The 9,527-nt window shown below is 33.0% G+C and overlaps 1 non-coding gene across 1 annotated transcript; it reads left to right on the top strand.

Moving 5' to 3' along the window:
- The first annotated feature begins 1,862 nt into the window (after positions 1-1,862).
- Positions 1,863-1,965, top strand: LOC124237689 (U6 spliceosomal RNA). The gene has a single exon (XR_006888077.1). It is a non-coding gene; the product is annotated as a U6 spliceosomal RNA (small nuclear RNA).
- The last annotated feature ends 7,562 nt before the right edge of the window (positions 1,966-9,527 follow it).

The raw sequence follows: 9,527 nt of genomic DNA, 5'->3' as shown, positions 1-9,527 counted from the left end.
GATTCACCCTGAGCTAAAATCTGTGCCAATCTTCCTTTATTTTTTTGTATGTGAGACACCTCCACAGTGTGGTTGGTGAGTGGAGTAGGTCCACGCCTGGGATCTGAACCCGTGCACCTGGGCTGCTGAAGCAGAGCATGTGGAACTCTAACCACTTGGCAACAGGGCTGGGCCCTTATAATTTTTGATGTCTTATTACTATGTAAGAACTAAGGTGGCACAATATTAGTTTTAAATAGGGTAATTTCATATAAATATATGTGTATATGTGATACGTTATTATAATTTTCTTTCACTTATGAAAATTATGCTATTGTTTTCCCTTTGTGCCTAGATATTTTCTTTCCTCCTATTAATAGAAGGTCCACAATGATCATCCTGATTGTATCATGATAGTATCAATTCCAAATCCCTCCATTCTCACAATTGGGGAAAGCAAAGTAAACACTTTTCCAGATACAATTATTTCTATTCATATAAAAATTATGTATCTATTGAAGGCCTGCTCAACATTGATGATGATAAAATATTTCTCAAAAGGGGGGCTGGCCCCTTGGCCGAGTGGTTAGGTTCGCGCGCTCCGCTGCAGGCGGCCCAGTGTTTCGTCAGTTCGAATCCTGGGCGCGGACATGGCACTGCTCATCAAACCACACTGAGGCAGCGTCCCACATGCCACAACTAGAAGGACCCACAACTAAGAATATGCAACTATGTACCTGGGGGCTTTGGGGAGAAAAAGGAAAAAAATAAAATCTTTAAAAAAAAAAAAAATATTTCTCAAAAGGAATGAATGAGGTGGAGATGAATACCATCCAACTGACTACAGAAAGATTAAGGGGTCATCTTGGTTTAATTAGCTCATCCTTTCTGTGTACATGGTAGGAGTGTATTTTATGACTGCTCTTCCACCTTCTGCTTAATTCACTAGTCAGTAGAATATATGTCCTTCCCTGTGCTCTAGTTGGCTGATGCCTTTGCTCATGCCATTTCCTCTGGGTGGAATGCTTATTCCCATTTTTCAACTTGTGAAAATTGTTGACATGCTCAAATGCGGCAGTGTAAGATAGAGATTAAGTACTTGGATGGCAGTGAGAGACTGCTTGAGCTTGAATCCCAGCTCTGCTACTAATTTGGTGTGTGCTGTTGGGGAAGCCACCTACCTCTCCAAGGCTTAGTTTCCTCTTGTCTTAAAAAGGTAAGAATAAGACTAACTTTATAGGTAAGATTAAACCTGACCTCATATGTCGTGAGAATGAAACCCTCCACAAATACAAATCACTTAAAATGCTGTCTGGTATAGAGTAAGTGTCGTGCAACTGCTGTTATTTTGAAATGTTGGCTGCTGTCACCTTTCCTCCCCTTGCAGTTCATTTAAATACCAGTTCAAATACACATTTCACACACCACTAACAACGTTTCAATCAACAATGAACCACATGTACAATGGTGGTCCCATAAGATTAGTATCATACAGCCTATGTGTGTAGCAGGCTATACAATCCAGGTTTGTGCAAGTACTCTCTACGATGTTTGCACAATGACGAAAGTGCCAAACAATGCATTTCTCAGAATGCATCCTGTTGTCAAGCAATGCATGACTGTATTATCTTTTCTGTTAATCATTTTACAATATTCTCCAAAAGAATTATTACTTCTGTCATCTGTTTTTCCATAGCATTTATGGTGTGCACATTTGACACTTAATATGATGGGTCTGATTAAGTCATATGTGTTTCTTTATTTCCACTAATCTGTGAGCTCATTGAGGCATTAAGTTGTTCATTTCTATTTTCACCAAATTTAGTGCAGAGCTTGCTTCTGGTAGCACAGTAAACTATTTGTTAAAAAATAAATTAAAGTGCTTGCTTCAGCAGCAGACATGCTAAAATTGGAATGACACAGAGAAGATCAGCATGGCCCCTGCACAAGGATGACAAGCAAATTCATGAAGTGTGCCATAGAAAAAAAAAGTTAAAAGTAAATATATATATAATTGTTTAAAGAATTCATTTCAAATGAAAAACTTAGTTCTTAAGTGCGACACAAACTTTGTTTTATTTGCTCGTTTAGTGAATAATTAACTGTAAAGTACCTAACATTGCATTAAGTATCTGAAAACTACAAAGAAACGTAATTTTAACTTCAGATCTGTTCTCAAACATATTTCAAATTTGTATCTATTAATTTGATTCTTTCTACCTTTTACTAATTTTACATGCATTTCTTCATTAGAGTCTCATAAATACTCTGTATTTGGCACAATAGACATTGTTAGTCCTAATTTTTAAAATGAAAATGACAGTTTAGACAGGTTAAGTAATATTTCAAAGTAAAAAATTGGAAAAGATAATTGCTAGTCCAGAGCCCACACATTTTGTTTATTCCTCGAAAGCTTTTCTGTTACTCTACTCGCTCTTCTATTTGCGCTCCATTATGAAGTGAATTCAAATGAGTCATATGCTTCTTTTTATATTTTCAACCTAAATGATTTTCTGCTCTTCACAATAAACACTGCCTCTGCCTCTGAATAAAGTTTAAAAACAAAGAACTTGGGGACTCAATTCAGAGTTCAAGTTGTGAGTCTGACAGTGGCTCTTTTTATGATTCCTATTTTATTATTTTTAAGGTGCCCTCAAATATTTTTATGTAAATTCCATTTATTCCCCAGGGAAGTTGGAACAATGTTCAGCTCTATCATTGAGCTGTGCTTTCATCAGATAACTTTGGCTGTACTTGTGGGTCCTATTTTAAGAATTTTATATTGCCTGCAAACATTTCCCTGTAAAGACACATGAATCTTCATGGAGATAAGCAAAAATATCAGATGCATCAGTGATCTGTGCTTTTTTCAGATAACATCTAAGCCAATTTAGAGAAAAAGATTTTTTTCTATTACACCCAACTTAAAAGTGCATATTTATTACCTTGTATTAAGGAAAATATCAAGTTTGATATTTTCTGAAATTCATCCAAACATTTTGGATTTTTATTATATAATATTTTTCCTTCATCCCTAAGCAGATTTGTAACTGGAAAATGTAACTAATTTTTCTCAACCAAGGAATTGAAAATTTAATTCTTCTTCCTCAAATGACTAAATTCGTTTATAATAAAGCACAGTAAAAACTAACCCTTTATTTCCTGTACTCATATTGAAATTGTTTTCTGCTATAGAATGCTTGCATTAAAAATAAACTGGTAAGAAATAGGGGAAATAAGTAGATTAGATAAATCTTAAATGTCATATCCACATTAATGTGGATAATAAACAATGCCTTCTCTTGTCCAGTACAATAATAAATGAGGCATCTGTAAAGTCTACTGATGAAATTTGCCTAGATACAAGAAGTATTATAAAGTTATTTATTTTATGTTGTTGATGAGTTTGCAAAAACTAGAAAACCAACAAGACCAGAAAACAAACAAAGAAACAAAAATAACAGTAACGAAAACAACAAAAGAAACCAGGAAACCAAAGTCAGGGCTGTATTAGGATCAAATACTAATACTAGCATTAGGTTTGATGGCCTTAGAGTTTTGCTTCTGGTATGGCTATGTAAGTTCCTATTGGACAGATCCTCCTGCAGATAAAACTACAAATTCTGGACTGATAAATCAAAGTAACAAAACCCAAATACTCGCAGATATTGGAGAAAAATCAAAAGCAGATATTTAGAAAAAGGAAATGGCTTGGGATAAATATTCATGGCTGCTAGCTATGGTGAGGAATTTAAGACTGGCTAAATTTCTTGCGAGATCACTGGCTTTGTGATCTAAAGGACCACACTCCAATTGGGGGCATCCAGAGCTATTGGAAATTGTGGGGGGTCAGGAAGGGAAAAAGTCACAGAAGGGGAACCCCATATTGTGAGGATAATCTCTGCCCAAATCTCTGACTGATCACTAAATTTTGTATGCATGAGACAAACTCCAAGTAGCACACCTAAGCATAAAAGCTTTGAACCTAGGGTTGACCTATCGCTCAAAATATAGAGATTACAGTTTGAGACAACCAAGTTAACTGTGTTATAAAACAAAACAAACAATTTAATAAAAATCAAACACTCTTTGGAAGACTATAACATAATCCAGATTGTCTGCATATAAACATCCTACTATCTTGAATGCAATCCAATTTATTAGACATATGAAGAAACAGGAAAATATGAAACATTCTCAAGACCAAAAGAAAGTTAGTGGATAGTAATTCTGAGATGACCTAGTGGTTGGGAAGCAGTAGATGAGGATGTTAAGCTATTATAATTATGCTCAATGATGAAAACAAAATTTAAATGTTATGAAAAAGTATTTAGAGAACGTCAGCAGAGACATAGAAACTATAAAATCAAAGAAAATTAATGGCATCAGAGGGGAATGTTTGCTCAAGCAACTTTGGAGAAGGTAGAACTTGAAATACCCAATTAAAGCTAAGATGTTGACATGAATTTCATGTTCAGGTATAGAGCGAGCTAAGAAAAGAAAACCTACTTATGGAAATAGTCGTCCAAAACCAAAAATGTCTGACTCCATCCTAACATTAGGTAGAAAAGAATATACCTGTAGTTGTCTTCCCTGAATGTTTGAAACACAGGTGAAAGAACATTTGGATATGGGATTCAATTTACAGCACCTGTGTGGTTAAAAAATTGCAATAAAAAAATAAAGCATTGTCTGATTTTCTCTGCCTTATGTCCATAAAAAAGCAAAATAAAAACCTTTTTTATACTAATCAATTAAGAGTATTCAAGATGATTTTGAAAGATAGGAGCATCACTTCAGATATCAAAGATTATTATGTTATAATACTGAGAGATTTTGATACTTTCAGTGGTAGTCAAAATAAGAAATAGATCCCAATAGAGATAAAAGAAAATGATACTTTTACATGGATCCATGATATATCACAGAAATAATATTGTAAATCACTGGGTAAAGAATTGAATAATTAATAAGTTATTCTGAGACATTTGAATGTTCATGAAAAAATGTGGACTTTAGTTCATGCCATTTAAAAAATCAGGCTCAGATAGATTAAAGAATTAAATACGAAAATCAAGTCTTTTGTATTCTGAAGAAAATATAAGAGATTATTATGATCATAGGAATGGAATCTTTAATATTATGGTGAAAATATAGAACATAATTATAACCTTAAGATACAGAAATAGTTTTAAGCAAGACGTAGATTATAAAAATATACATTAAGTAATTTTCTTTTCACTATATCAAAAATATTTAAACAATGAAGTGCATGAACCTAATTATACAAATGGTACTTGAAATAAAAAACCACAAAGGAGTAGAAGATGTTTGTGAAACATATGATGAACATATGATCAAATGGATTAATATTCAAACTATAAATTAAACCACGCATATTGAAATTTAAAGACAATAAGAAAAGATAACTGTAGCTTAATGCTGTAGCTCAATGTTATAAACATATATTTCACAGAAGAGAAAATTTGACAAAAGTTATAAAATTTTATATGACGTTATCAATAACAAACTTTAATCTGAAATTTTTTCAAAACTATTAAAAGTTTTGTGATATTGTTTAAGCATGCCAGAGAAAAAAATGAATCATCTTTCTATTCTCTATAGAAAATATTACCAAATTGCTTTTATATGAAAAGGCAATGAAGATGCAACCAATTGTAGGACAACAAAATTATAAAGGTATATCAGAAGATAAAAATATTTTCGTCATGTTTCTATATTTTGTTTTGCTTGGGATATTATTCAGCACTTCAAAATTTGAAATTCATTGTGATTATTTTGGTCATCCTAAGGAAATATTCACTTTGCACATAAGTTTGTATTACTAAGTTTGTATACGTTTTAAAACAGCAGGCTTCCAAATTGTATAACATTTAGGCTCTGTAAAATCTGTACAGACCTCTGCTGATTGGTGATCCTGGGCAGTAGGTTCACACATTTATTTATTTTTATTATTCTTATATTTTATTCATTTTGAAAGAGTAAAAGTATATTCTTGTAAGGAGTGAATTAATATGAGTAATTTTTAATTACTCATTCATAATATTTGTTTACGAAGGGTAGCATAGAAAGACAGTGTCAAATTATTTTCTTGGGATGTGAGATTTCTGGTCTGAGAAGATTTTCGTATTTCCTTAAATAGAGGTAAGTTCTTCCCAGATGTTTCAGATGCCAAAAATGATTATTTGTACTCTGAAGCTGAATTTATGATATTTATTTATTTCATCCTTGGAAAATTTAAGCTTTTCTAGGTGAGCATGGCAACTTATCATCAGGTTTAGCATTTATACAACATACATTCTTAGCAGTGTGTTAACACTGATCCATCGTAATAGGTAACAGGACAATATAACATGAGCTACACTGGCATTTTTCTGTTAAAAACAAAAACAAAATCCAAAATAAAACAGCAACAAAACTATTCCTCAAAGTTGTAGCTAAACCAGTTTTACTGGTGGAACATCATCAAGAATTGAAAGTCTCCTGACCAAAGTACATACTATCACAATAGAATTATGAAAGAATATCAAATAAACAGTCCTGAGAAATTTGTTATTTCTTGAGAGAAATGAAAATGGAAATACAACATACTAAAATCAATGAGATGCAGCAAAAGCAGTTCTAAGAGGGAAGTTTATAGTGATAAATGCCTACATTAAGAAAGAGAACGATTTCAAAAACCAAATTAACTTTACACCTCAAGGAACTAGAAAAAGAAGAACTAAGTCTAAAGTTAGTAGAAGGAAGGAAATAAAAATAAGAGCAGAAATAACTGAAATACAGAGGAAAAAGACAATAGAAGTGATCAGTGAATCTAAGAGCTAGTTTTTGGAAAAGGTAAAGTAAATAGAAAAAGCATTAGCTAGGCTAACCAAGAAAAAAAGAGAGCACATAAATAAATAAAATTAGAAATGAAGGAGTAGACATTGCAACTAATACCACAGAAATACAAAGAATCATAAGAGACTACTATAAACCATTACATGCCAACAAATTGGACTACCTAGACAAAATGAATAAATTCCTAGAAATATACAACCTACCAAGAGTGAATCATGATGGAATAAAAAACTGAGCAGACTGATCACTAGCAAAAAGTTTGAATCAGTAATCAAAAACCTCCCAACAAAAAAAGTCCAGGACCAGATGGCTTCACTGGTGAATTTTATCAAACATTTAAAGAAAAATTAATGACAGTCCTCCTAAAACTCTACTAAAAAATAGAAGAGGAGAGAACACTTCCAAAATCATCTCACAAGGTCTTTCTTATCCTAATGAGAAAACCATACAAGGATGTCACAGAAAAGAAAATTACTGGCCAACATACCTGGTGAACATAGATGGAAAAGTCCTCAACAAAATCAAATTCAAATTCAACATACGTTAAAAGAGTCATGTACCATGATCAAGCAAGATTTATTCCAGGGATTCAAGGATAGTTCAACGTTTGCAAATTAATAAATGTGATAAATAATGTTAACAAAGTGAAGGATAAAAATCATATGATCATCTCCATAGATGCATAAAAAGCACTTGACAAAGTCTAATAGCCATTCATGATAAAAACTCTCAACAAACTCAGTATAGAGGAAATGTAGCTCAATATAATAAAGACCATGTATGGCAAGCCCATAGCTAATATCATACTCAGTGGTGACAAACTGATGTCTACTCTTGCCACTTTTGTTCAACATAGTACCTGAAGTCCAAACAAGAGCAGTTAGGCAAGAAAAAGAAATGAAAGTCATCCAAATTAGAAAGGAAGAAGTAAACTGCATCTGTTGGCAGATGCCATGATATTATATGTAGAAAATCCCAAAGACTCTGCCAAAAAACTGTTAGAACTAATAAATGATTGTTTATTATGTAGGTTCAGGATTCAAAATGAATATATAAAAATCCATTGTGTTTTTATACTAGCAAGGAACTATCAGAAAGAGAAATTAAGAAAACAATCCCATGTGTAATTGCATCAAAAATATATACATAAGAAAAAATTTAACCAAGGAGATAAAAGACCTCTACATTGAAAACTGTAAGACATTGATGAAAGAAATAGAAGACACAAATAAATGGAAATATATTCTGTGCTCATGAATTAGAAGAATTAATATTGTTAAAATGTCCATACTACTAAAAGTGATCTACAGATTCAACACAATCCCTATTAAAATCCCAATAGTATTTTTCACAGAAATAGAGAGAAGAATCTAATCCATAAATATTCCAAATAGCCAAAGCAATCTTGAGAAAGAATAACAAAGCTGGAGTTATCACAGTTTCTGATTTCAAACTATATTACAAAGCTATAGTAATCGAAACAGTGTGGTATTGGCATAAAAACAGACAATTAGATCAATGGAACAGAATAGAGAGCCCAGAAATAAATCCACACATATATGGACAATTAATTTATGACAAATGAGCCAAAAATATACAATGGGAATGAACAGTCTCTTCAATAAATGGTGTTGGGAGAACTGGACAGCCACATGCAAAAGAATGAAACTGGACCTCAATCTTACACCACACACAAAAATCAACTCAAAATTATTAAAGACCTAAATTTACAACCTGAACCATAAAACTCCTAGAAGAAAACACAGGGGGTAAGCTCCTTGTCATTGGTCCTGGGAATGATTTTTTGGGTTTGACAACAAAAGCAAAGGCAACAAAAGCAAAAATAAACAGGTGGCACTACATCAAACTAAAAACCTCTGCACTGCAAAGGAAAGCATCAATAAAATGAAAAGGCAACTATAGAATGGGAGAAAATATTTGCAAATCATATATCTGATAGGGAGTTAATATCCAAGGTATATAAACAACTCACACAACTCAATAGCAAAAACCCACACAATTTGATTAAAAAATGGACAGAGATATTTTTCCAAAGAAGACATACTAATGGCCAAAATGTACATGAAAGATGCTCAGCATGACTAATAATCAGGGAAATCCACATCAAAACAACAGTGAGATATCACCTCACACCTGGTAAAATGGCTATTATCAAAAAGATAAGAAATAAGTATTGACGGGGATGTGGAGAAAAGGGAACCCTGTGCACTGTTGGTGGGAATGTCAATTGGTGCAGCCACTATGGAAAACAGTATGGATGTTCCTCCAAAAATTAAAAAGATAACTACCATATGATCCAGCTATTCCATTTTTGGGTATATATTTAAAGGAAATGAAAACATGGTATCTAAGAGATATCCACACTCCCACATTCATTGCAGTATTACTCACAATAGCAAAAACATGGAAAAAACTTGTGACTGTCAAAAGATGAATGGATATACATATACCAGCCAGGAGAAAGAAGGAAATCCTGCTGTTTGCAACAACATGGATGGACTCTGTGGGCATTATGCTAAGTGAAGTAAGCCAGACAAAAGAAAGACAAACACTGCATGCTATCATTTATATGTCGAATCTAAAAAAACATAAAATGTCAGACTCATAGAAACAGAAAGTAGAAAAGTGTCTGCCAGGGGCTGGGGGTGAGGAAATAGGGGGAGGTT

Source organism: Equus quagga, chromosome 3 (genome assembly GCF_021613505.1).
Source record: "Equus quagga isolate Etosha38 chromosome 3, UCLA_HA_Equagga_1.0, whole genome shotgun sequence".
Taxonomy (NCBI): Eukaryota; Metazoa; Chordata; class Mammalia; order Perissodactyla; family Equidae; genus Equus; species Equus quagga.
Note: the sequence above shows the minus strand (reverse complement) of the source record. Positions and strands in the feature narration are given on the sequence as shown.